Below are 27,928 nucleotides of genomic sequence, written 5' to 3'. Positions count from 1 at the left end.
ATTTTCACGTATCTTTATTGCAGTGTCCCACTTCTCTTGTACCAATTTTTGTTATTAGTCTGTTCTCACACTGCTATAAAGAACTACCTGAGACTGGTAATTTATTAAAAAATAAAAAAGAGGTTCAATTGGCTCACAGTTCCATAGGCTGTACAGGTGGCATGGCTGGGGAGACCTCAGGAAGCTTATAATCATGGCAAAAAGGCAAATGGGAAGCAAGCACTTCTTCACATGATAGCAGGAGAGAAAGAGCAAATGGGTATGGTATACAGTTTTAAACAACAAGATATCATGAAAACTCACTATCATGAGAACAACAAGAGAAAAATTCCCCCCTATGATCCAATTAACTCCTACCAGCTCCCTCCTCCAATACTGGAAACTACAACATGAGATTTCAGTGGTGATATGGTTTGGCTCTGTGTCCCCACCCAAATCTCACCTTGAATTATAATCCCTACATGTTGATGGAGGGACCTGGTGGGAGGTCATTGGATCATAAGGGTGGTTTCCCCCATGCTGTTCTACAATAGTGAGTGAGTTCTCATGAGATATGATGGTTTAAACATGTGGCACTTCCCTCACTTCTCTATTTCTCTCATGCTGCCAAAGACTTGCCTTGCTGCCCCTTCACCTTCCGCCATGACTGTAAGTTTCCTCAGTCCTCCCCAGACATGCAGAACTGTAAGTCAATTAAACCTCTTTTCTCAGGTAGTTCTTTATAGCAGTATGAGAATAGATTAATACAGGTAGGGACACAGCAAAATCATATCTGACCACAAAAGCAAATGCAACAGAAACAAAAATAAAATAAATGAGACCTGATTAAATAAAAAGCTTCCACACAGGAAAAGAAATAATCAGCAGAGTAAACAGCCAGCCCACGGAGTGGTAGAAAATATTTGCAAACCATGCATCTGAAAAGGGACTAGTGTCCAGAATCTACAAGGAATTCAAACATACGAGTAAGAAAAAAACAAACAAATAAGACAATCAAAAATTGGGCAAAAGATATGAATGGACATTTCTGAAAATGAGAGGTACAAGCAGCTAACTATGAAAAAATACTCAGCATCACTAATAATCAGAGAAATGCAAATCAAAACCACAGAGATACCACCTGACTCCTGCAAAAATGGCCATATTTAAAAAGTCAAAAAGCAATTCATATGAGAAGGGATGTGATAAAAAGGGAATTTTACAGATATTGGCATAATCCTTTGGGCTGATCTCCATATTAGGGATGACTTTTTCAATAGGACTGAGTTAGGGCTAAAGCTTTAGATTATCCTCCTTCAGGAATGGTTCATCAATGAACTCTGCCAGTATACTATGTGACTTTATTATTTAGCTTCATTAAACCAGTTATTCAAGTTGTCATCATATCTCTAAATAAAAGAATCTATTTCTTCTTTTACATGACTTTGCCTATTTTTACTCTAAATTAATTTCAAAATCTAGTCTTCTTATCTGACTTCTCTTTTCTTTGAACTCTTGGTTCCTACCCCACACTATAATTATGAAAGCTAATTTATTATGAAGGCAACTGAAAGCATATAGTACAGCTCCCAGCATTCTCCAGACATTCAATGAATATATGAATATCTTCTTTGACATACTTTATGATTTTATTGTATATTTTTATTGGTTATAGGTAACATGGCATACTAGATTTTCTGGATCATTTCATCCCAATTTCAAACAATTGTTCTCATTTTCAAATACTCGTTTGTATTTTGTTCTAAACCAACTGACTATCCTAAAAATTCAATTTTTCAGCATCTAAACTATATCTCCCAGATGCTTTTATATCTTTGAGACGAAAAGCATTTTTCAGACTATGGTATCTGATTTCTAGTTACAGAAAATGTCCATTAGAACTTAAAGTATGTACAAAACAACTCTTTATTGTAAAATTGGAAGTGATGTTTGTCATAATGTTACTTTGTACGTTGTACTACAATGAGATATAGTTACTTTAAGTATTGCAGGTGGTGCCCACTACTTTTCTTTTTGTATTACAGTTAGTTATCAATGTAGATATTATATTTTTCATGTTAGCTGCTAGGTTGGATATGAAAAAATGGACAATGTCTTACTCATCTCTGTATTCCCTAGGTACTTGGTAAATATGCATAGAAAAATAGAAAAATACCCTAGGAAGTAGTCAGGTTCTAACATGAAGAGGATGAACTTGATTTCAGAATGCTTCTTTTTTAAAATTATCAATTGAAAAAGTCACATCAATCAAGGTATAAGCATAAAAGATGCACCATTATTCCAGAAATGTGTTCAGTAGGAACATCCTTCTCCCAGATATTTTTTGGCTATATTTCTGATAGAGATATATGTTAGTGGATTAGTAAAGCAAGCTATCTAAAATCGCTGAAACATCTGTCATTGTCTCTTTTCTCAGTTGATTATGTTAATTCTGGTAGTTTCTATGACAGTGGATAAAAGTTCTTCTTATGTCATCTTGCAGCTAACCTAATTAGGGTCCTATATGGGATTCAGAGAAGACAGTAGGATTTCCTAGGTACTGTTGAGCTCTAGTCACACATATTTTGAGGACAATCTACATAGACTAAATCATAGACTTTTTGTTGGAAACATTTATATTTTTTTAATTGTTTCCTTTATTCTTATGTAACCACATTATCATTGAACCTCTGAGTTATAAATAACGTTTTCCTAATGAACGAACTGCTCTAGATAATTTTCTCTATATTTTGCTTGAACACTTTTAATGATAGAAAACCTGCTCCAACAAAAAGCAGCTTTATGGAGCCCAGATTTATCTCTCTATAATCTCCACACCTTGGTTTCCTCTCTGTAGTCATGCAAGTGTAACATACATTTTCTTACTTCCTTCTGAAAATGTCTTAAAATATTATGTGACTTGCTACAGTAAGGATGGCAGTGAACCAAGCGATAACCCTTTTCCTGGTCTCTGAAATTTCATGAAATATCATCACCCTGTTTGGATCTTCTTTATATACAGCAATATGAAATGACATTTTCTTGTGTTTTCGCATTTTTAGGTCAGTGACATTCCATTTCTTAATTAGTGTTCTGTTGCAGTTGTATGTATATAGATGTGCTCCCTTGGCATTTTATTGGAGATTAAGAAGATCTTCCTAAGACTATTAAAATATTCCAATTTTCTTCTTCATCTACTTGTTTTTGAATTTTGTTAAAATTTAAAAATTTAAAATTACTAAAAATATAATATATCCATATAGTCATTAAGGAGAAAGAGACTGTGGAGATTTCAAAACATATCTGCAAATTCTTTCATGCCATTCCTATCAGCGGTGAAGTTCAATTCCTTTCCTTTTGAATGAAAATAGAATGCAGTGGAAGTGCTGCTCCATGAATTCTGAGCTGTGGTTCTAAAAAGCAGTGGCTCAGCTGCCTGGCTCCCTCTTGGGATACTTGCTCATGAAACCCTGACACCATACATCACGGAGAAAATCTTTGAACCCATGAAGAGGAGTCATGTAGAAGTTCTGAGATACAATTGGTAGCTGAAGTCCCGGGCAGCAACCAGCATTAACCACCAGGCCTGTGAGGAAGCCTTTGAGATCGTTCCTGCCTCAGGCACTATCTGACTGCAACCTATGAAAGACACCAGGGAGAAATAGCTAGCTGAGACCAGGCACCCCTCAGAATCATAAAAGACAACACCAGTAGATGACTGTTGTTTACACATGAAGCTAAGTTTGGAGTGGATTGCTATGCCACCATAGATAACCAGAAAATATTTTAGTACTACACAGGAAAATGCCATAACGAGACCAAAAACATGGGATATAAACTTTGGAAATAAGACATAAGCAATAGCTGGAAGAGGCTAAAGTTTGTTGTTATGGTTTAAAGGGTCTTAGGAATGTGTCAGTGAGAATTTAAATACAAGTGAGTAAACTGCTATTAGTCGCTGGAGGAAAGTCTAATTCCTTTTCCTGGCTCCCTCTTGGGATACTTGCTCATGAAAGTGGAAGTGAAGCTCCGTAAATACTGAGATGAGGTCCTAAATGGCAGTGCTGCTTCAGCCTGGCTCTCTCTCCACATTCTTACTCTTGGATCCCTTGTTCCATGATGAAAAAGAGACCCTTGTTATGTAGTGGTGGGAAGCTTAGCAGCACTATCACCCATTATAATTTGGAAAATAAATGTAGTTAATGAACTGGATGATCTGTTTAAGCAGATTTCTAGGCATAGTGTTGAAGATTCCCGAGTTCTTCTAGCTGCCTGTAATAAAGTGAGTAAAGAATCAAAGAAATAAGAGCTTAAAAATAAACTGTTAAATATAAAGAAGCCAGGACTTGGGTTTCGAAATAAAACAGTTTCTCATTCCCAACCTCTCCAGATGGTAAACTATTCTCAAATTAGGAAATAGCTTTCAGGCAAAGATCAAATCCAGGGCACTGTCAGGAAAACACAATCTAAATATGACTTTAAAACACTTTCTAAGACTTCAGGAAGATTTAAGTTGGTACCTCATATACCTTTTCAGACAAATGAAAAGGCTAAGGATTTTAAGACCATGCATCACAGTTTCTTTCTTTTCATTAAAAATTAGGGCTTCTAATAATTTTGAGGACATTGTCCCCCAAAAACTTTACCAGGAGCTCAAAGTAGCAAAAAGTTACATCAAACTGTTTGTGTAAATGGTTTTTGCTAAATGGAGTGAACTCTAAAAGGGATTCATAGAAAATCCATAAAAATTTTAAGATGATAGTACTAACAGAAACACTGCCAGCATGGACTAAAAGGAAAAGCAACAGTAAGAAATGAAAAGAGGTTTTGGTGCCCCAAAGCTTCTTGGGAAGAAAAAAGTGAAGAAGAATATTCAGCTGTAATAATAGGTTACATTTTAAGTGAAAGGAAGACAATTGAAAGGGTGGGACCAAGACCCAGAAGATGGAAAAAGGAACCATAGGGACTCATTCCAAGGCACTAGGAATAAGCCCTGATCAGGGAGCTGGGAATACATGCTTGGCTGGATTTCAAAATTACAATGGATCATGACTGTTATGCATTTCACATTTTCCTTTTTCTTTCTTTTCTTTTTTTATGTTTTTTTTTTTCTTGATACAGGTGCACATATCTTATGTCTCTTCCACCACTGTATTTTTGGTATGTGAGAGGTACGCAATTTATTTCTTAGTTCACATATATTCAGATCCAGCGTCTGAGAAAACATATTTAAGTTCACCTGAATCCAGTTTAGATAACATCCTAGACAGTACGCTTGAGACTAAAGATCTGATAGATGAGATTTTACTCCTCTATCAGATCTTCTACCAAAAAGAAGCAAGTTAATTTTGCATGTGGGGCTAATGTAAATAATCTTGGTCCAGAAGGTGGATGTAATTTTCCTTTCCTTCAAAATGGCTAGGCTTAATGACTCACTTGTATCAAACAGAATGTTGCAGAATGAGTTCCAAGATTTTTAAGGCTAGATCACTCCTTTGCCCAAAGTCTCTCTTGAGATACTTGCTCTTGGAATCCAGCTGCTGCTATGTTATAAGGAAATTCAGACCATTCGGAGAAGTCATTTGTAGGTGTTCCAGCTATCACTCCAGCTCAATTCTCAGCCAACAACTAGCATGTCCCACCAGGCAAGTGAATAGACAAACATTCAGGACGACTCCAGTCATAGTTGTCATCTGAGAGAGAGATAAGAGGCCTCAAGAAAAAAACATCTAGTTGAGTCCTGTCAATCTCTGAAACTGAAAGAGATAAAAATAATAAGTTATGTCCTTTGATGCTATTAAGTTGGGACAATGTTTTTATAGCTGTAGGTGTCTGACAGGGGCTGATATATATGAACGGATCCAGAGCAGCCTTCAACATATAGTATTAAAATAAAATAAGGCACAGAGGTGAGTGCATAGTATGCAACTGTTATTGTTTTGCTGTGTTTTTTTTTTTAAGTATGTCACTTGAGACTTTTCCTCTTGCCTGAAAATTGGTAACTAGCATGTAAAGCTGAAAATGAAAGGGCTTTAATTATTTCACTTTCAGAATAGAGCTGAAAACAATTGGGATTATATCATTATCAGGGCTTGTCTACTAAAAACTGAATGACTGCTATGCTAGCCAACTTCCCCTTATATGGCGATGATTGGGAGGGTTTTGGCAGGCATAAAAAAAAATAGGACAACCCTGCATCAGAAAGTTAGAAATGGAATATTGAACCTTTTTTCTTCTTTCCCATGGAAGAAAGAGAAGGATCACTTCTCAAATTCCTTTCCCATTCCAAATAAGAAGGACTCAAAAAGACTTGCTTGTAAACATTGAGTGGCAAGCAAGAATGATTGGCATGTTTTCTTGAACTAAGCAATCTGCTTACGCAAAGGAGTTTCTGACCTGCCCTCTGTACCCATGTAGGTGAGAATAGAAGAGTTTTGGAGAGGCAGAGAATTGGGGAGAGAGAATGACAGTGAGATAGCTCTCTAGTGCTTATCCTGGAAAGGATGGGTAACATGGACATATGGAATGCTGAACTATCTTGCTGGTGCACCATCACTGAAAAAGCAGTCTCCAATGGTAAGATAATACAAGATATATTGTGGGATGTTGGTAAAGGAGATGTGGAAGAATTCTGATTGAGGCCATATCCACACTGTGAAAGAAGGGAAGAGATATTGCCACTTCTTGCAGTAAAACTTGGAACTCCCTACTACATGCACACACAAATAAAAAATATACCCATCAAAAGTATCACTGGTTGATGCATTTGCTATACACAGAACTTAGCCAGCCAGTGAAACCAGAGAAACAGAAACAGCTAAAAATATTTACTATCTGGCCCTTTTAGAAAGTCATTGTCAATCTCCGGTCTGAAAAAATTGACGTGGCATACTAATGAAAAGAAAATTGTAATAGCTATATTAATATCAGACAAAATATGTCTCAGCAAAAAATATTTTCGAGAACAAAATAGGTCATTTAATAATTATAAATGGATCAATTTAACTAGAGAACATGCAAATTCTAATATTTTATATATCTAATAATAATAAAATTAGAGTTACAAAATATTTGGTAGAACTCCAAAGAGAAATATATCTACAATTATAGCTGGAAAGTTTCAAAACCTCTCACTATTTGTTGAAATACAAGTAGATGAAAATTAGTAAAGATATTGAGAACACAAACGTTATTATCAAACAGTTTGACCTGACATTTATAGTCCGTTCCACCCAATAACAGCAGAATATACATCTTTTCCAAATGCATATAGAACTTTTTTCAAGATATATCATATTCTGGACCATTAAGATGTGACTCAGTAAATTAAAAAAGTAAAAATAAAAAACCTTTTATGTAGTACAAAGTATACTCTCTAATCACAATGAAATTGTTATAAATCAAGAAAAGAATGATATCTGAAAAATTCCCCAAGTATTTATTTGTAAAATAAACAACGCACCTCTAAATGTCTACAGAATTAAGAACTAAATGAAAGAAAAAAGAGAACCTATTTTTAACTGAATGAAAATGAAAGTACGATATATGAAAATGTGTGAGTTGCAGCTAAAACTTAAGAGAAAACTTTTCTAGTGTTATATGCCTACGTTACAAAAGAAGAAAGATCTTAACTCAAAGATCTAAGCTTGTTCCACAAGAAGCTAGGAAAAAAGAACAAATTAGACCCAAAGTAAGCACAAAAAAGGAAATTAGAAAATGTAAGAGCATAACTCAACAAACTAGAAAACAAACAGAAGACAAAAACAATGATATCCTGTTACTTTTTAAAGAATCAATAAGATTGATAAACCCTCTAGCCAGAATCATCAGAAAAGAAAAAGAAAAGATTTGCCAAGATCAAAAATGAGAACATGGTAGTTTCTACATATCTTACGGAAATCAAAAGACAATAAGAAAATACCACATCGACTTTATGTTCATACATTTAATAACTTAGAAGAAACAACCACATTTCTTGAATGACACATATTACCAAAGCTCACTCAGAGAAGAAGTAGGTAACCTGAATAGTCCTATATCTCTTAAAGAAGTTAAAATTTTAAGAGAAATGTGTCCATAAATAATACTCCAAATCTTTACGGTTTCAGTAGTGAATTATACAGAATATTTAATAAAGGAATATTACTAATTCCACAGACTCTTTCAAGAAACTGAAGGGGTAAAAGCTTTCCCAATTTATTTTATGAAGCCAATATTATCTTGATAAAAACAAACAAAAGTCAGAAGAAGACATAACGAGGGAAGAACTACTGATCAGTATCTCTCATAGACACTGAGGATTGCATGCTTAACTTTTACTATATCAAATTCAACAATACATAAAAATAATAATACATCATGACCAAATAGTATTTATTCTAGGAATGCAAGTTTGGCTAAATATTTGAAAATCAGTCAGTGTAATTCATCATATTAATGGACTAAAAAACAAAAGCCTTATGGTCATCCAAATAGATGTAGAAAAGCATTTCACAATATAGAATCATTTTTTTTTAATTCCGAAAAGTGCAAATAGAAATTCCCTCAGGCTGATAACAATCCTCTATGAAAAACCAAACATCATTTTAGTGGTAGAAAACTGAATGTTTCCCCCTAAGACTAGGAACAAAGCAAGGATGTCCACTCCCACCATTTCTATTCAACATTCTACAGGAGGGTCTAACAAGTGCAATAAGGGAATAAAAAGAATTTAAAGGCATCCTGATTGAAAATGAGAAAAGAAAAGCATTACTTACTTGTAATGGGATAACTGTCTATAAAGAAAATCTTATGGAATTAATTGGAAATGCAACTAGAATGAATAGAGTTAGCAGAGTCACAGGATACTAGGCCATTATAGAAAATATATTATTTTTCTGTATACTGGTAACAAGCAATCAGATATTTAAATTTAAAAACTATCATTGATAGTAGCATCAAAAACATGAAGTCCTTAGGTTTAAATCTGGCAAAAATGTGAATGAACTCTACACTAAGAAGTATAAAATATTGCTGAGAGAATAAAGGATGAACTGAATTAAAGAAATATACCTTGTTAATCTATTAGTAGACTCAATAATGTTAACATGGCATTTTACCCAAACTCATCTGTAGCTTTAATACAATCCCAGTCAAAACTATTCAAACTGTTTTTTGTATATGTCACAAAATGATTATAAAAACAACCTTGAAGAGAAGAATAAAGTTGAATAACTTATACATTATTTAATTTCAAGACCTGTTATAAAACTACAGTACCAAAGTATGGATCATTAGAACTGGATAGAATGCTCAAAATAGGATGACACATATAGTCAATTGACTTTTTACAAAGGAAAAAAGCAATTTAATTGGCGGAAATTATCATTCTCTTCAACAAATTAAAACAACTTGACAGATGTAGGAAAACAAAAGCCAAAAACAATCCTCCTCTACAAGACCACCTTGGCCCTTACTTCACACAGCATCTCATACCATAATTAACTTGAATTTGATCATATACCAAAATGTAAGAGCTACAAACATTTTCTAATGTTTCATTCACTGGAATGAAACATTGGAAAATATCTTAAAGATCTTGGGTTTGTGAAAAATTTCCTAAATATAATGCAAAAACCATGAACTATTACATAATAAAATCATAAATTTATCTTAAGCAAGATTAAAATATTTGCTCTTTTAAAGCCACTGTTATGAAAATGAAACAGCAGGAAACAGACTGGGACAAAATACTTGCAAATCATATATCTGACAAAGTACGTGTTTCTAGAATATGCAAAGAACTCATAAGTTGATAACAAAACACAACTCATTCAAAAATGGACAACATATGTAAGGAGATACTTCACCAAATATACAGATGGCAAATAAGAACACAAATATATGCTCAACATCAATTGTCATTAGAAAATGCAAATTAAGTCCTATTGAGCTATTCCTTCATACTTATTAGAAATGCTAAAATTTTAAAAAGATTGAGTGTTGGCATGGCTGTGTAGCAACTGGAACTCGTATACACGAGTTCTAGGAATATGAAATGGCATAACTATTTTGGAAAATAGGTTGCCTTTTTTTTTTAAAGTTAAAATATACATTCTACCATATAACACAGTCATTCTCTTCCTAGGTATTAAACATTGTAAATGAGAACATGTGTCCACAAAGACTTGTTCATGAATGTTCATAGTCAGAAACTGAAAACAACCCAAATATCCATCAACAGGTGAATAGTTAAACAAATTGTGGTGCATCCATAATGTGGAATACTGCTCAGCCATAAAAGTGAAAGAATAATTTTTACTTGCAATAATATGGATGCATCTCAAAGTAACTGTAATAAGTGACAGAAGCCAAAATTAAAGAGGTACATACTCTACTGTTCCATTTATATAATAATCTAGAAAATGTAATCTACAATGAGAAGAAGCACATCAGTATTTGCCTGTGGATGTGAGTGACAGGAGGGAAGGATGCTTTATGAATAACTACCAGGAAACTTTTGGGAGTGATGGATGGGTTAATTATTTTGACTGTACTGATGGCATCATTAGTGTTAAAATATATCCATTTATTAGATGTACATTTTTAATGTGCAGATTATTGTATTTCAATAAGTTTGTAATTTGAAATGACTAAGCTTTGTTTATAAAAGGAAAAATTGCAGTAAAAGGTAAGCTACAGACTGGATGAAGATGTTTGCCACACATATACTTTACCATGGGATTATAAGTAGATTATATAATGTATTCGTAAACATAAATAAGAAAAAATACAAAGGATCCCTTTTTTTGATTGGCCAAATATTTATATATTTATTTTTTTCTGGCAGGGCCCTTTATTGTTATCTTTTTTTTTTTACACTTTAAGTTCTGGGGTACATGTGCAGACCGTGCATGTCTGTTACATAGAGATACACATGCCATGGTGGCGGCTTGCTGCATCCATCACCCCACCATCTACATTAGGTATTTCTCCTAATGCTATCCCTCCCCAATTCCCCCAACCGCTGCTATTCCTCTCCCAGATCGCCACCCCCCAGGCCCCTGTGTGTGATTTCCTTTCCCTGTGTCCATGTGTTCTCATTGTTCAACACCCACTTACGAGTGAGAACATGCAGTGTTTGGTTTTCTGTTCTTATGTCTGTTTGCTGAGAATGATGGTTTACAGTTTCATCCATGTCACTGCAAAGGACATGAACTCATCCTTTTTTATGGCTGCATAGTATTCCATGGTATATATGTGCCACATTTTTTTTATCCAGTCTATCATTGATGGGCATTGGGTTGGTTACAAGTCTTTGGTATTATGAACAGTGCTGCAATAAACATACATGTGCATGTGTCCTTATGATAGAATGATTTATAATCCTTTGAGTATATACCCAGTAATGGGATTGTTGGGTCAAATGGTATTTCTAGATCTAGATCCTTGAGGAATTGCCACACTGTCTTCAACGGTGGTTAATTTACACTCCCACTAGCAGTGTAAAAGCATTCCTATTTCTCCATATCCTCTCCAACATCTGTCGTGTCCAGATTTTTTAATGATCACCATTCTAACTCGTGTGAGGTGGTATCTCAATGTGATTTTGATTTGCATTTCTCTAATGACCAGTGATGATGAACTTTTTTGCATATGTTTGTTGGCTGCATAAATGTCTTTTGAAAAGTATCTGTTCATATCCTTTGTCCACTTTTTGATGGGGTTGTTTCTTCTTGCAAATTTTTTTAAGTTCTCCGTAGGTTCTGGATATTAGCCCTTTGTCAGATGGGTAGATTGCAAATATTTTTCCCATTCTGTTGGTTGCAGGTTCACTCTATTGATAGTTTCTTTTGCTGTGCAGAAACTATTAAGTCTAATTAGATTCCATTTGTCAGTTTTGGCTTTTGTTGCCATTGCTTTTTGTGTTTTAGTCATGAAGTCTTTGCCCATTCCTATGTCCTGAATGTTATTGCCTAGATTTTCTTCTAGGGTTTTTATGGTGTTAGGCCTCATGTTTAAATCTTAATCCATCTAAAGTTACGTTTTGTGTAAGGTGTAAGAAAGGGATCCATTTTCAGCTTTCTGCATATGGCTAACCAGTTTTCCTATCATCATTTATTAAATAGGGAGCCCTTTCCCCATTTCTTATTTTTGTCAGGTTTGTCAAAGATCAGATGGCTGCAGTTGTGTGGCATTCTTTCTGAGGCCTCTGTTCTGTTCCATTGTTCTATTTCTCTGTTTTGGTACTAGTACCAAGCTGTTTTGATTACAGTAGTCCTGTAATATTGTTTGAAGTCAGGTAATGTGATACCTCCAGCTTTTTTTTTTTTTTTCTTAAGATTTTCTTGGCTATGTGGGCTCTTTTTTAGTTTCATGTGAAGTTTAAGGTGGTTTTTCCCAATTCTGTGAAGAAAGTCTTTGGTAGCTTGATGGGTATAGCATTGAATCTATAAGTTACTTTGGGCAGTATGGCCATTTTCATGACATTGATTCTTCCTAACCATGAGCCTGGAATGTTTTTCCATCTGTTTGTGTCCTCTCTCATTTCCTTGAGCAGTGGTTTGTAGTTCTCCTTGAAGAGGTCCTTCACATCTCTTGTTAGTTGTATTCCTAGGTATTTTATTTTCTTTGTAGCAATTGTGAATAGGAGTTCATGCATGATTTAGCTCTCTATGCTTACAATTTTTTCCTATTGGTTTTCTATCCTAAGACTTTGCTAAAGTTGCTTATCAGCTTAAGGAGATTTGGGATGGAGGTGATGGGGTTTTCTTTTTTTTTAATTTAAAAATTTTTTTTTTAAATTTTATTGTATTTTAGGTTTTGGGGTACATGTGAAGAACATGCAAGATTGTTGCATAGGCACACACGTGGCAGTGTGATCTGCTGCCTTCCTCCCCATCACCCACATCTAGCACTTCTCCTCATGCTATCTCTCTCCAACTCCCCTCTCCCTGCTGTCCCTCCCCTATTTCCCCCCAACAGACCCCAGTGTGTAGTGCTCCCCTCCCTGTGTCCGTGTATTCTCATTGTTCAACACCCACCTATGAGTGAGAACATGGGGTGTTTGATTTTCTGCTCTTGTGTCAGTTTGCTGAGAATGATGGTTTCCAGGTTCATCCATGTCCCTACAAAGAACACAAACGCATCATTTTTTATGGCTGCATAATATTCCATGGTGTATATGTGCCACATTTTCCCTGTCCAGAGTGAATTGGCAACCAACAGAATGGGAAAAAATTTTTGCAGTTTACCCATCTGACAAAGGGCTGATATCCAGAATTTACAAAGAACTAAAACAGATTTACAAGAAGAAAACAAACAAGCCCGTTCAAAAGTGGGCAAAGGATATGAACAGATACTTTACAAAAGAAGACATACATAAGGCGAACAAGCATATGAAAAAATGCTCATATCACTGGTCATCAGAGAAATGCAAATCAAAACTACATTGAGATACCATCTCATGCCAGTTAGAATGGCGATCATTAAAAAATCTAGAGACAGCAGATGCTGGAGAGGATGTGGAGAAATAGGAACACTTTTACACTGGTGATGGGGTTTTCTAAATATACAATCATGTCATCTGTAAACAGGGACAATTTGACATCCTCTCTTCCTATCCAAATACCCTTTATTTCTTTCTCTTGCCAGATGGTCCTAGCCAGAACTTCCAATACTATGTTGAATGGGAGTGATGAGAGATGGCATCCATCTCTTATGCCAGTTTTCAAAGGGAATGCTTCTAGTTTTTGCCCATTCAGTGTGATATTGGCTGTGAGTTTGTCATGAATAGCTCTTATTATTTTGAGATACAATTCATTGATACCTAGTTTATTGAGAGTTTGGGGCATAAAGGACTGTTGAACTTTGTCAAAGGCCTTCTCTGTATCTATTGAGATAATCGTGGTTTTTTGTCTTTAGTTCTGTTTATGCAGTAGGTTACATTTATAGATTTGCAGATGTTGGACCAGCCTTGCATCCCTGGAATAAAGCTGACTTGATTGTGGTGGATAAGCTTTTTGATGTGCTGTTGGATTCAGTTGCTAGTATTTTATTGAAGATTTTTGCATCAATGTTCATCATGGATATTGACCTGAAATTTTCTTTTTTAGTTGTGTCTCTGCCAGGCTTTGGTATCGGGATGATGTTGGTTTCATAAAATGAGTTAGGGAGGATTCTGTCTTTTTTATTGTTTCGAATAGTTTCAGAAGGAATGGTACCAGCTCCTCTTTGAAGCTCTGGTAGAATTCTGGTGAACCTGTCTGGTCCTGGACTTTTTTTGGTTGGTAAGCTATTAATTGCTGCCTCAGCTTTAAACCTCGTTGTTGGTCTATTCAGGAATTCATCTTCCTGTGTTAGTTTTGGGAGGTTGTAGATGTCCAGGAATTTATCCATTTATTTTAGATTTACTGTTTTGTTTGCGTAGAGGTGTTTATAGTATTCTCTGTTGGTGGTTTGTAATTCTGTTGGATCAGTGGTGATATCCCTTTTATCATTTTTTATTTCATCTATTTGATTCTTCTTTTTTTCTTCTTTATTGGTCTGGCTAGCAGTCTGTCTATTTTGGTGATCTTTTCAAAAAACCAGTTCCTGGATTCATTGATTTTTTTGAAGGTTTTTTTGTATCTCTATCTCCTTCAGTTCTTCTCTCATCTTAGTTATTTCTTGTCTTCTGCTAGCTTTTGAATTTGTTTGATCTTTCTCCTCTAGTTCTTTTAATTGTGATATTAGGGGTGTTGTTTTTAGATCTTTCCTTGTTTTTCTTGTGGGCATTTATTGCTATAAATTTTCCTCTAGACACTGCTTTAAATGTGTCCCAGAGATTCTGGAACACTGTGTCTTCATTCTTCTTGGTTTCAAAGAACATCTTTATTTCTGCCCTCATTTCATTATTTATCTAGTAGTCATTCAGGAGCATGTTGTTCAGTTTCCATGTAGTTGTACAGCTCTGAGTGAGTTTCTTCATCCTGAGTTATAATTTGATTGCACTGTGGTCGGAAAGACTGTTATGATTTCTGTTCTTTTACATTTGCTGAGGAGTGTTTTACTTCCAATTATGTGGTCAGTTTTTGAATAAGTGTGATGTAGTGCTGAGAAGAATGTATATTCAGCGCATTTGGGGTTTAGAGTTCTGTAAATGTCTATTAGATCTGCTTGGTCCGGATCTGAACTCAAGTCCTGGATATCCTTGTTAATTTTCTGTCTCATTGATCTAATATTGACAGTGGGGTGTTAAAGTCTCCCACTATTATTGTGTGGGAGTCTAAGTCTCTTTGCAGGTCATTAAGAACTTGCTTTATGAATCCGGGTGTTCCTGTATTGGGCGCATATATGTTTAGGATAATTAGCTCTTCTTGTTGCATTGATCCCTTTACCATTATATAATGCTCGTCTTTGTCTCTTTCGATCTTTTTTGGTTTAAAGTCTGTTTTATCAGAGACTATGATTATAACCCCTGCTTTTTTTTTTTTGCTCTCCATTTGCTTGGTAAATCTTCCTCTATCCCTTTGTTTTGAGCCTATGTGTATCTTTGCACGTGAGATGGGTTTCCTGAATACAGCACACTGATAGGTCTTGATGTTTTTTATCCAATTTGCCAGCCTGTGTCTTTTGATTGGGGCATTTAGCCCATTTAGACTTAAGGTTAATATTGTTATGTGTGAATTTGATACTGCCATTTTGATGCTAGCTGGTTGTTTTGCTCATTAGTTGATACTGTTTCTTCATAGTGTTGATGGTCTTTACAGTTTTGTGTGTTTTTGCTGTGGCTGGTACTTGTTGTTCCTTTCCATGTTTAGTGCTTCCTTCAGGAGCCCTTGTAGGGTAGGCCTGATGGTGATAAAATCTCTTAGCAGTTGCTTGTCAATATAGGATTTTATTTCTCCCTCACTCATGAAGCTTAGTTTGGCTGAATATGAAATTCTGGGTTGAAATTTTTTAAATTTTAGGATGTTGAACATTGGCCCCAACTCTCTTCTGGCCTGTAGTGTTTCTGCCGAGTTCTGCTGTGAGTCTGATGGGCTTCCCTTTGTGGGTAACCTGACCTTTCTCTCTGGCTGTCTTTAGCATTTTTTCCTTCACTTCACCCCTGGTGAATCTGACAATTATGTGCCTTGGGGTTGCACTTCTGGAGGAATATCTTTGTGGTGTTCTTTGTATTTCCTGTATTTGAATGTTGGCCTTCCTTGCTAGGTTGGGGAAGTTCTTCTGGATAATATCTTGAAGACTGTTTTCCAACTTATTTTGTTTTCTCCATCACTTTCAGGTACACTGATCAAACGTAGATTTAGTATTTTCCCATAATCCCATATTTCATGGAGGCTTTGTTCATTTCTTTTCACTCCTTTTTCTCTAATCTTGCCTTCTCCCTTTATTTCATTGAGTTGATCTTCAATCTCTGATATCCTTTATTCTACTTGATCGATTCAGCAATTGAAACTTGTGTATGCTTCACAAAGTTCTCATGCTGTGTTTTTTAGCTCCATGATGTTGATTATGTTCTTCTCCACACTGGTTATTCTCATTAGCATAAGGTTCGTAGTTTCCTTGCATTGGGTTAGAACATGCTCCTTTAGTTCAGAGAAATCTGTTATTACCCACCTTCTGAAGCCTTCTTCTGTCAATTCGTCATACTTATTCTCCATCCAGTTTTGTTCCCTTGCTGGTGAAGGGTTGTGATCCCTTGGAGAAGAGGCGTTCTGGCTTTTGGAGATTTCAGCCATTTTGTGTTGGCTCCTTCCCATCTTCGTGGATTTATCTACCTTTGGTCTTTGAAGTTGGTGACTTTTGGATGGGGTGTCTAAGTGGACATCCTTTCTGTTGATATTGAAGCTATTTCTTTCTGTTTGTTAGTTTTCCTTCTAGCAGTCAGGCCCCTCTACTGCAGGTCTGCTGGAGTTTGCTGGAGGTCTACTCCAGACCTTTGTTGCCTGGGAATCACCCATGGGGGCTGCCAAACAGCAAAGATTGCTGCCTGTCTCTTCCTCTGGTAGCTTTGTCTGAAAAGGATACATGCCAGATGTCAGCCAGAGCTCTCCTGCGTGGCATTTCTCCCAGTTAGGATACACAGGGGGTCAGGGAGCCACTTGAGGAGGCAGCCTGTCTCTTAACAGAGCTCAGGCACTGTTTGGGGGATCTGTTGCTCCCTTCAGGGCTGCCGGGCAGGGACATTTAAGTCTGCTGAAGCAAAACCCACAACCACCCCTTTTTCCAGGTGCTCTGTCCCAGGAAGGTGGGGGTTTTGTAAGTCTCTGATGGGCTGCTGTCTTTTTTCTGAAATGCCTTGCCCAGCAAGAAGGGAATCTACTTGACAGTCTTGACAGTCTGCCAGCAGAGACCTTGCTGAGCTGCAGTGCTTGGCTCCACCCAGCTACTGTGTCAACTTCCTGGTGGCTTTGTATATACAGGTGTTGTTGAAGCTGCCTACCAGAGCTTCAGCAATGGTGAGTGCCCCTGCTGGCTGCAAGAATTTCAAGCGAGTGGATCTTAGCTTGCTGGTCTTCGTAGGGGTGGGACCCACTGAGAGAGCTTGCTTGGTTCCCTAGCTTCAGCCTCCCTTTTACAGGGGAATGGACAATTCTTTCTCGGTGATGTTCCAGGTGCCACTCAACTAAAACAGATGCCTAGTTTTGTGCTGGAAACAAGGGGTGCTGGCATCGTAGGTGCCAGAGGGAATCTCCTGGTTTTCAGGTTGTGTAGACCTTGGGAAAATTGCAATATCTGAGCCAGAGTGCTGGAGTGTCCAGAAAAGTCCCTAATGGCTTCCCTCAGCTGGGAATGAGAGTTCTCTGGCCCCTTGCACCTCCTGGGTGGGCGGTGCCCCACCCTGCTCTGGGTTGCCCACCTTGGGCTGTTCCCACTGTCTAACTCATCCCAATGAGATGAACCTGGTACCTCAGTTAGAAATGCAGAGATCACTCATCTTCTGGCACTCTCTCGCTAGGAATTACAGTCTGGAGCTGCTGCCATTCGGCCATCTTGGCAGAAGTCCTGGGATAAATATGTATATAGGTATTGCACAAAAGAAGATACTCAGATATTTAATAAATATAAAAAGTTGCTCAGCACTATTTATTATCAGGGAAATACAAATTAAAACTACAAAAAGTTACCCATCAAGACAGCTAAAATTAAAAGAGCTGACAACACACCAAGTCTGGGCAAGGATTGGAACAATTGGAACCTTTATCTAGTGTTGGCTTGGTGTTTATTGTTATAATCACTTTGGAAAATTATTTGGCAATATCTACTAAGTTAAACATATGTATACCCACAACCCTGTAATTTCAGTTCTAGGTATTAACTAATAGAAATAATTGTTGATGTCTATGCAGAGACATGTAAATAATGCCTATAGTAGTTTTAACCATCATAGTACTAATCTATAAATAACCAAAAGCTCAATTAATTTTAAGATTAGCATGCAGTAAAATTTTACATGCTAACAAAAAAGAATAAACTGTTCACACAAAGGCTTGGATAAATTTTATAGACATAATGTTGAATAAAAAAGGATAGAGATAAAAATGTGCATGCTATGTTATGCTGTTGTGTTAGTCCGTTCTTGCATTGTTACAAGTATCTGAGACTAGGTAGTTTATAAGAAAAGAAGTTTAATTGCCTCATGGTTCTGCAGGTTGTACAGGAAACCTAGTGCCAGAGCCTTCTCAGCTTCTGGTTAGGACTTCAGGAGGCTTACAATCATAGTAGAAGGCAAAGGAAAAGTAGACATCTCACATGGCAGGAGTGGGAGCAAGAGAGAGAGCAGGGGTGAGGGCCAGGTTGCAAACTTTACAACAACCAGATCTCAGGAGAATTCACTGACTATTGTGAGGTTAGCAGCAAGCCATGAGAGATCCACCCCCATGACTGTAGCACCTCCTACCAGGCCCTGCCTCCAACACTAGAAATCATAATTTAATATGAGATTGGGCGAGGACATTTATTCAAACAATGTCAGCAATTCATATAGTGATTTTGAGAACTATTGATTAAACGAGGCAAAAGGGAGATTTATGGGACCTGTAAATAATCTAGTTACATGACTATGTATTATGTAAAACATTGTCAAATGGTACTTTGAAGGTTTTTTAAATGCTTTTTATTTTATGTAAGTTATCTCATTAGAAAAATTACTAATATATATAATTCGTTATATGTATCAACTCATTAGGAAATTGAATTTAAATAAATATATACAAAAATGCATACATATAGGCACACAAACTTACAGATAAAAAAGCAGACACTTGCAGGTATACAAATTGAATATTTCTGAAAGGATGCAAAAGCAATTGATCACAGTAAAAATGGAAACTGTTCTTGCTTTTCAAATCACACCATTTTGCATCTTTTGAAATTTGTATCCTGCATACGTATTTTCTGTTCTAAACAAGAAATAAAAGGGAGTGGCAGGAAGAAAATATTCACAAAATAGTATACTTCTGCCCTAGTGTCTGCTTACCTTGTATTAATCTCTTGCTTCTATAATCTAGTGATTGACATAATTCAGAAAATGTTTAAATGACCTAATTTTACATGTAGAAAATTTTATAGAATTTTCTGATGTGTGGAATAGATTTTTAACTGTAAATGCTTATGAATATAAGAACACAAGCAAGGTTTACTGATAGAATTGTTTCCCAGCACATTCTTAACACCACTGAGAGTCCCTTCTTCTTTATCCTAAAATGTCAAGTAAGGGATAAGATGACTTCGGAGTATTGGTCTCATTATTCAAGGAAATGCTGCAGCATGATTCTCCTCCCATTATTAGGAGGCTGAGCTTTTGCAGTGCATGTCAGATAAGCTTTTCCGTTTTCTCTACCAATTCTTTCAGCCTTCTTCACTTTTTGCAGAGGCATAATTTGGGACTTCATTTGGCCAAAAACTTAATGAGTAGTAAGAATCCCAAGGCTCAAGATGGCCTAAATATCTGTTAAAGGCAAAGTCAAAGAATCTAAATCTCTGATAGATGTTGGGAAATTGCTGTATGTTGACCTTAGATGGATTCTCCAGATAAGTTTAGATCAAATTGAAGAAAAGCATGTGAGTTTCCTTGCATGGGCTCCAGCTAAGAGAATCGTATGCCTGTATGGCCTTTCTAGGGATGTTAGGAGCCAATGTTGAAACTGTACTTTAAAGAGCACCAAAGATAAAATTCACAAGCTCGGGAACAACTTGTTTTCACAGCAATGAGAGCTGGCATTGCAAACACTTCTCTGTGGTGACTTACATACTTATTCAGTGATTTAGACTGCTTCTCTGGCACGGGTCAAATGGGATATTAACATGGGATATAATCCTTTCTCACTCTGTAGGCAATGGCTCAGTGTGATATTGGCACCATATTAAGCTTCATTAACCCTACAACACGTTGCCTTCTTACTCTTGGCACTCTTCTGCAGGCTGCAGGCAGTAACCCATGAGTAATCTGATTACCTACAACCGACTGTAGCCGCATGGAATGGAGGCTGACTACAGAGTGGAACACAATTATAGTCTTTTGAGATTCAATTAGAAAGCTGTTGGTAGAGCTTCGTTCAGAATTCTGAAACTGGCTCCAACAACCCCTCGTGAACAGCACGTTTCTTTAAGAACCCATAGTAAATAATGAACTTAAAAGCTTTACCTGTTCCTTCTATTTCTTTTAGAATTTGTCCTCCTCAAGTATGTAATAAACCAGGTTTGCAGTTAGAAACAAGAACTGTCTCCACAGATTCTACTTGGGCTATTTCTTGCCTTCTCCAAAAGGGAAAATGTTATTTATTTCCTCCACAGATTTATTCTGCTCTTAGGCTTCTTTATGAATGGTCATTAAAAAGAAATGCTACTTAGCATGGAGCAGAACATTATCAAAGGATAATTGTCGTTTAAATAAAACCTGAGGTTAAGAAAGATTAAGTTTCACATTTAAAAAACCAAAATCAAGACGAAGATGTTCCAGACTGGATTATATCATTCTGTGACGTATCATAAGCATCAATTATGCTGGATATCATATCCATAAGATGTCATTCTTTGCTTGCTGGTGATCTGAATATCTAATTGTGCATTTAAAATTAAGTAGTTTAAAAATGCATATTGGAAGAAATAGAACTTAGTGAGAAGACGTTTCAAGTAAATTAATCCATATTTAATAATAAAGTGTTTGTTTACTGCCTTATTTTTGTCCCCAAACTTGATTCGTCTTATTTATTTGATGTGAGATTTGCTTTTTTCTTCTTCTGGGAATTATAGAATGAATGTGAATTTTGGATACAGATTTGAGCTTGAATCTTGGCTTTGCCACAGCCTGTTGATTAAATTAACTCCTTGGGAGTTATTTAATTTTTTTGAACCTCAGTTTTTTTCTCTTCTGAAAAAGGGAATAAAAATACCTTCTGGCACTCTTGTAATGATTAACCAACATCACATGATGAGGGGGATGGCACAGGGTAGGAGACAGAGTAAACCCCCAACACAATCCTTTTCTTTCTTACCAATTTTCTAGATCCCAGTGGAAACTTCCTAGGCTTACTCTGAATTCATATCTTTGCTTTTCTCACTATGTATCACCGTATCAGACATTATTATATATATATATATATATTTCTCCATTTTATATATCTCCATTTTATGTCATGAAACTGGAGGAATCATTATTAATTATTGAAATGCATTGTTTTAAGGCATTTACTTGAGTTCCTGAATTTCAGTATGTGGTGTCTGACTTTGAGTGAATATGAGATTTTTCTTTTATGCTCACTTTCCTTTCTTCATAGGAAATATGAATATACAATTGGTAAATTAAATTCAGTCAAGTTCCAAAGAACTCAGGCTAACCTTTCTGAGTAATGCCAGTTCCTTGGCCTCTGTGAGGTGAATTCATAAAAAGTCTGAAAACTGTAGAGATTTTCAAATCCGAACGTTGAATACTTACAAATGCTTAGAATATATGAAAATATCTGCACGTGACTGCAAGTGTACAACTAGAAAACTACTGAATGCTAAATACATTCTTGATAATATTAAAAGGCAAGACTAAGGAACTCCTTTCCTCCCTTGAGTGCAGATTACCCTGTTTGTGGTGAATCCTCACTGGTACTGGCTCTAATAGCAGAACTAGTAAGCATTTGAGAACTAGTGATGTGGTCTATCATGTCACCTATTAGTGTTCATGAGTCAGATGGCTTAGTTAGGTCCAGCTATTGCTTACAATAATTTAATCAGACTTGCATTTATCATTTTGTGTTCCAATGTGATACATTTCACTTTATCATTATCCACAGCGAGTCACTCTGTGTCAAGGGAACTGACCAAGCTCAGTATTCATTATTAATCATGAAGGTTTTAGAGACAATTTTCCAAAGTTTTGCCAACACATTTTGCTAGATTTCCATTAACATAATTAACTACAGCTGGGTTATTAATATAGAAAAGCCAAATGGAGCCCTGAGGTTCCAAAGTGACTTGTCTTAAATTGACCTTCTTTTCCAAGAATAACCCTAAAAACAATTCTGGATAAATCCCCAGGCATGGACATGGCTGGAAGAGGAGGAAGCTGGTGTGCCTTATTTTTAGTTCTTATTTTTCACTTGACCCTTAGGCATGTCCATATCACCAGTGGGAAATCTAGATCAATAACAGTTCAGAGGAGGGGAATGGAACATCTTATGGAGTTGGTTTAAGCTTTTCAAGCAACTTACACAAGAACAGAAAGCCAAACACCGTATGTTCTCACTCATAGGTAGGTGTTGAACAACAAGAACATGTGGACTCAGGGAGAGGAGCATCATACACTGGGGACAGTTGTGGGTGTAGGGGAGAGACAGCAGGGGGTGGGAAGGAATAACATGGGGAGAAATGCCAGATATAGTATGCACCTAAAGTAAAATATATATATAAAATCTAAGAATGCCAAAAAAAAAAAAAAAAAAAAAAGAAAAGAAAATGGGGGACTCTTAGGAAGGGGAATGTTAACTTACCTAAGGCTGTTTGAAAACATCCTTCCTGACTACATCCAGGTTTGAGGGATCTTTGATGGAACTGACATACTCAGAAACAGCCTTGATCACCACGTCACAGGGAGGAAGAACCAGTGGATGAGCTTGTACCTAGAAAAGGCAAGATAAGCAAGGGATGCTGACATCAAAGATGGATCACTAAGAAAAAGGATGAAGTTGAGGGGAGATAGGGAATTCAATTTTGATAAATCCACTAAGACAATTAAAATGTTTTCTAAAAAAAATAGGCTCCTAGAAATAGTACAGAAACTCAATTTGTAGATTGGTCAATAGTGTTCATGACTCTCATGAAAGTATTGTCATTCTTTTCTTTTTTCCTTTATTTTTATTTTTTTATTTCTACTCGTGCAGTAATATAATCATCAGGACAAAACTTGGCAACAAACTGATATTTTCAATTGCTTTCACATTTTTTTTCCCAATTTTTATCTCTTCTTTCATCCATAGCTAAGACCCTATTGCCACTACCTGGGCTAGCAGATTTAAGATTTCTCTGTGCCTCCACAGTTATGGACTTTGCAGCCAACTGGATTACTCCTGCCAAGGCATCTGATTCCTTTTCACGTAGAGCTCCTTTAAAACACCACAGGCAGCCTCTGGTAGTCTGCTCTTATTCTCAGGTCAGTTTCAGTGCATTCTTGTGTTTCCATTACAGCATAACCTGCCTCTTAAAATATTGATAAATAAGAATGATTTAACTGAAGCTTTGTATCACGAAGAGAGTGTCAAGCTCTATTGGACCCACATAGTTAAACTGCCTCCACAAGACCTTGAAGCATCTCCACTCTTCTCCCAAAGTTTCTCTTCCAAGGCATTGCTTCTTCCTTTCTTATTCTTATTTAGATAGCTTTCTTGTCTTTTCTCCATTGCATTATCACTTAATTTTCTGGTTCAGCAAAAGATAGCATCTGCCTCAGTATCCATTCTAAGTGGGGTGGGAGTAGTGGTACAAACAACAAATCTTTTATTTATTTATTTATTTATTTATTTGAGACGGAGTCTTGTTCCGTCCAGACCAGAGTGCAGGCACAATCTTGGCTCACTGCAACCTCTGCCTCAGTTTCAAAGGATTTTCCTGCCTCAGCCTCCCAAGTAGCTGGGACTACAGGCACATGCCACCATGCCAAGCTCTATTTTATTTTATAGAGACAGGATTTCACCATGGTGACCAGGATGGTCTTGATCTCTTGACCTCTTGATCCACCTGCCTCAGTCTCCCAAAGTGCTGGGATTACAGATGTGAGCCACCACATTCAGCCAATAAATCATTTTACTGTGAGGCACATGTGTATTATTTCTTTTGAACCTTCTCAACACTTTAATGAGAAAATGGAGTCTTGGAGAGGTTTAGTACCCAAGGTCAAAATTACAGGGCAGAGCTAGGATAGAAACCAGGTCAGGCTGGCTCTAAAGTCCTTCTCCTTCCCAGTAAACCAGTATATGAGATAATTTTAGGCGATGGTTAGGCTGACTTTAAAAAATCTTAGTAATTATATATTTATTGTAATATATATATTTTAAAATATGTACAACAAATGTGATTTTATAGACACTATTGCTTAACAAAAATAAGTGAGTTGATTGAAAGTTGTTTTCAAATGCCTTATTAATAAAATGGTAGTACAGGTAGCCTGCAGATATGAAAAAATGTTGTGAGATGCACGCAAATGAAGTTGAGGAAATGCCATCTTTGAGCACACTAGATTCTGGCTCTGCCAACTGCTCTCTAAGAGTCTGCATACTATATTTAATGGAACAGGCTTTGTGCTTCTGTGCCACCTTTTCCATCCAAAATGTTCACCTTGCTCTATTTCTTGCTGAAATCCTGTTTAGTGGTACCCCCTTCATAAAACCTTTCCCAGTTGACCCTCTTCTTAATATCTTCATTCATATACCAAAATAGCCCCAAATAGTTACTCTTTTAGAGGATGTTTGTTGATGTATAGTTTCCCTTCTTTTTACCTTGCAATCAAAGACTTCCTCATTTACATTTCTCTAGCTTCCTTCCTTATAGTACTTTCCATGAAGTAGAAACGGACCTAGTAATTTAAAGTCAATTGACTAGTGACCTTAATTGCATCTGCAAAGTCCCTTTTGGCATGCCATATAACATGCGCACGTGAGTAACATCAGGAAGAGCAGGCCATGTCCCCAAATTCTTCCTACAGCACTTCCCAAGCACCAGGAACAATTCTTTCCTGGCACATAGTAGAGACAAATAAACAGGCGGCAGTGGACACCTGAGCTAGAAGTTTTACTTGAAGAATGTTGGATGTTTGCTTGTTGCATTTGGAAGAAAAGTTCTGAATCCTTTCAATTTTGTTGTATGGTATGAGCCTTTATATGAGCCTGGCACCACATATAAAGAAGTGTTTGTGTTTATTTTCATCTTTGAAGAGAAAAGAATCAGGAAGTGAAAGAGGAAGAAGGAGACAAGAATTGAGGAGAGTAAAAGAATACCCAAAGCCATCTGCATGGAAGCCTCTGACTTTCTGTTTCACAAAAACTGAAAACAGAAAATTTTCCACTTTTGTTAATATTGCTAGTACCAAGACTCTCACTCTTGGGTGCCAGATGTGGTTTTCCAGGCTCTTGCAGCTGTAATTGCTTAACAAACCAGACACCCTCAGAAGTTTACTTATGCGTACAGTCACATATTTGTGCCTGTAGTAGGAGTTCTAGTAGATGTGGCATGTGCTAGAACTATGTGGCATAGTTCACAAGGGTGGCTGGGAACTATGAGGCTTGGGATGGAATCCATGGCTTTTTTCTTTCTTAGCAATAACATTATCATTTTATCTTTATTACATTTAAACACTAGATATTTAAACTTAAATATGAGAGATTACTTCATTTCTTACACGAATGCCTAAACTCCATAGGGAAATTGATTTGGTAATTAGGATAATGTTTGACTATGAGAAAACTTTAGATTAATTGAAAATGATAAATTAGTCATTTCTCAGCTTTGTGTCTGGCTTCCCTCAACCCTAGATATGTTGCCAGTTTAGAACTTTTATCTTCTTCTTCAGAGTGAACTTTCAGAGTTCACATTCAAAGTACAGGGGTCCAGCTGGCCAAACATCTCATTTAGCATCCCTGTCTGGCTGTTTCTACCAGTTGAACAGAAAAACATTTTCCCTGACTGAGATTACTGCTTTGGGTGCCCTCCAGAATTGCTGTCCTGCATGGCCTTTTCACCTTCGGATGAAATTATGCAAAAAAAAAAAAAAAATGATATTGGGAATCCATAGGATTACTTAAGGAAAAAAAAAATCATGATTTTTTCTCTCTCTTCTCTTTCTAATTTTATCATTTCTTCCACTATTTCTTATTCAGTCATTTAACAAACCTAGGCTGAATTGTTTTCCCACATGACAGACATGAGCTATACATTTGAGAGATATATTTGGGAATAGGTTTGGAGCAGTTTGATATTCCCCTCCAAATCTCATGTTAAAACGTGACTTCCAGTGTTGGAGGTGGGCCTGTTGGGAGGTGTTTGGATCATGGGGGCAGATCCCTCATGAATGGCTTGGTGCTGTCCCATAGTCATGAGTGAGTTCTCACTATATAAGATTATGTGAAATCTGGTTGTTCAAAAGAGCCTGGTACCTCCTTCCTCTCTCTCTTGCTCTTGTTACCATGTGATATATTGGTTCCCCCTTTACCCTCTGCCATGATTGTAAGCTTCCTGAGGCTCCACCAGAAGCCTACAGATGCTGGTGCCATGCTTGTACAGCCTGTAGAGCCATGAGCCAAATAAAACTCTTATATTTATAAATTACCCAACTTCAAATATTCCATTATAGCAATGCAAATGAACCAACACAAGGTTCAAATAGTTTCAATTCGTTGACTGAAATATGGTGAGGAGAGTTGGCTAGGTGTGAGGGAAGAGAAAATGATTTTGGGGAGACAAGGGGAGAACTCTTGGACCTACAGCTGGAGTGGACAAACTGTAGTCTCTATATGACTGGCAAGTTAAGAATGTTTTGCATTTTTAAATAATTAGAAGAAAACGCAATAATAAAAATTTTGTGACACATGAAAATTTTATGAAATTCAAATGTCAGTGTCCATATATAAAGTTGTTTTAGAAGACAATGACATTCCTTTATTTTATTGTTTGTGTCCACACTGCTAGAGTTGAGTAGTAGGGACACAGATAGTTGGGACATGCAAAGTATAAAATATTTATTATCTTGACCTTTACAGAAAAAATTATCCAACCCCTCGCCTCTGAAAAAAAGATTAAGAAAGAGGATTGAATTCCCCATTCATTCTTTGGAAACTGAAATGAAATAGCAACTGTAGAGCAGCAGGCTGTAGCGGATGACAGAGAGCTAAGGCTCGTGGGGTTGTAGATTGGATTCATAGCTTGTAAGAAGAAAGGGAAGGGAAATGACACATCTGGCCATGAAAGGAGAGAGATGAAGCATTCTGGGGCTCCATCCTGGCAACTGCATGGATGCTACTTCTTCAAGTGATAAGCAGTCTGTATTCTATGCTAAAATGGTAATAGAAGTTATTGGAATTCTTTAGTAACAAGTGATAGAAATACTACGCTAATTTAAACCACAAGAAAATGTATTGTCTTATATGTCAGGTTTCAGGGGCTAGAGCTCATTCTCCAAGCCTTGCTGGTCTGTATAACTTCACTTTGCAAGCATGCTGTTTCCATGTGGTAGGTAAGATGGTTGCCAACCTCAGACTCACAGCTTTTTTGTTTAGAATAGTCTTAGTGAGGACTTGGCATGGTTCACATACTCATTCCTGAATCACTTCTTGAGGATAAAATGAGAATAATGAATTCTGTTTAGCAAATCTAGATGACCGCAGGAAGTGGATTCTGAGCTGGAGAAAGGCTTTCTGTTACCAGAAGAGTGGCTAAGATTCTGGGCAAAGACAACAGATGTCTGCTTCAGTGAGGTGGTGGTGGAGAAGTGGCGCTGGTGCTGCGA

The sequence above is a fragment of the Sapajus apella genome, unplaced genomic scaffold (assembly GCF_009761245.1).
Source record: "Sapajus apella isolate SASKATOON/1434 unplaced genomic scaffold, GSC_monkey_1.0 scaffold18, whole genome shotgun sequence".
Classification (NCBI taxonomy): Eukaryota; Metazoa; Chordata; class Mammalia; order Primates; family Cebidae; genus Sapajus; species Sapajus apella.
This window is presented reverse-complemented; position numbering follows the sequence as displayed.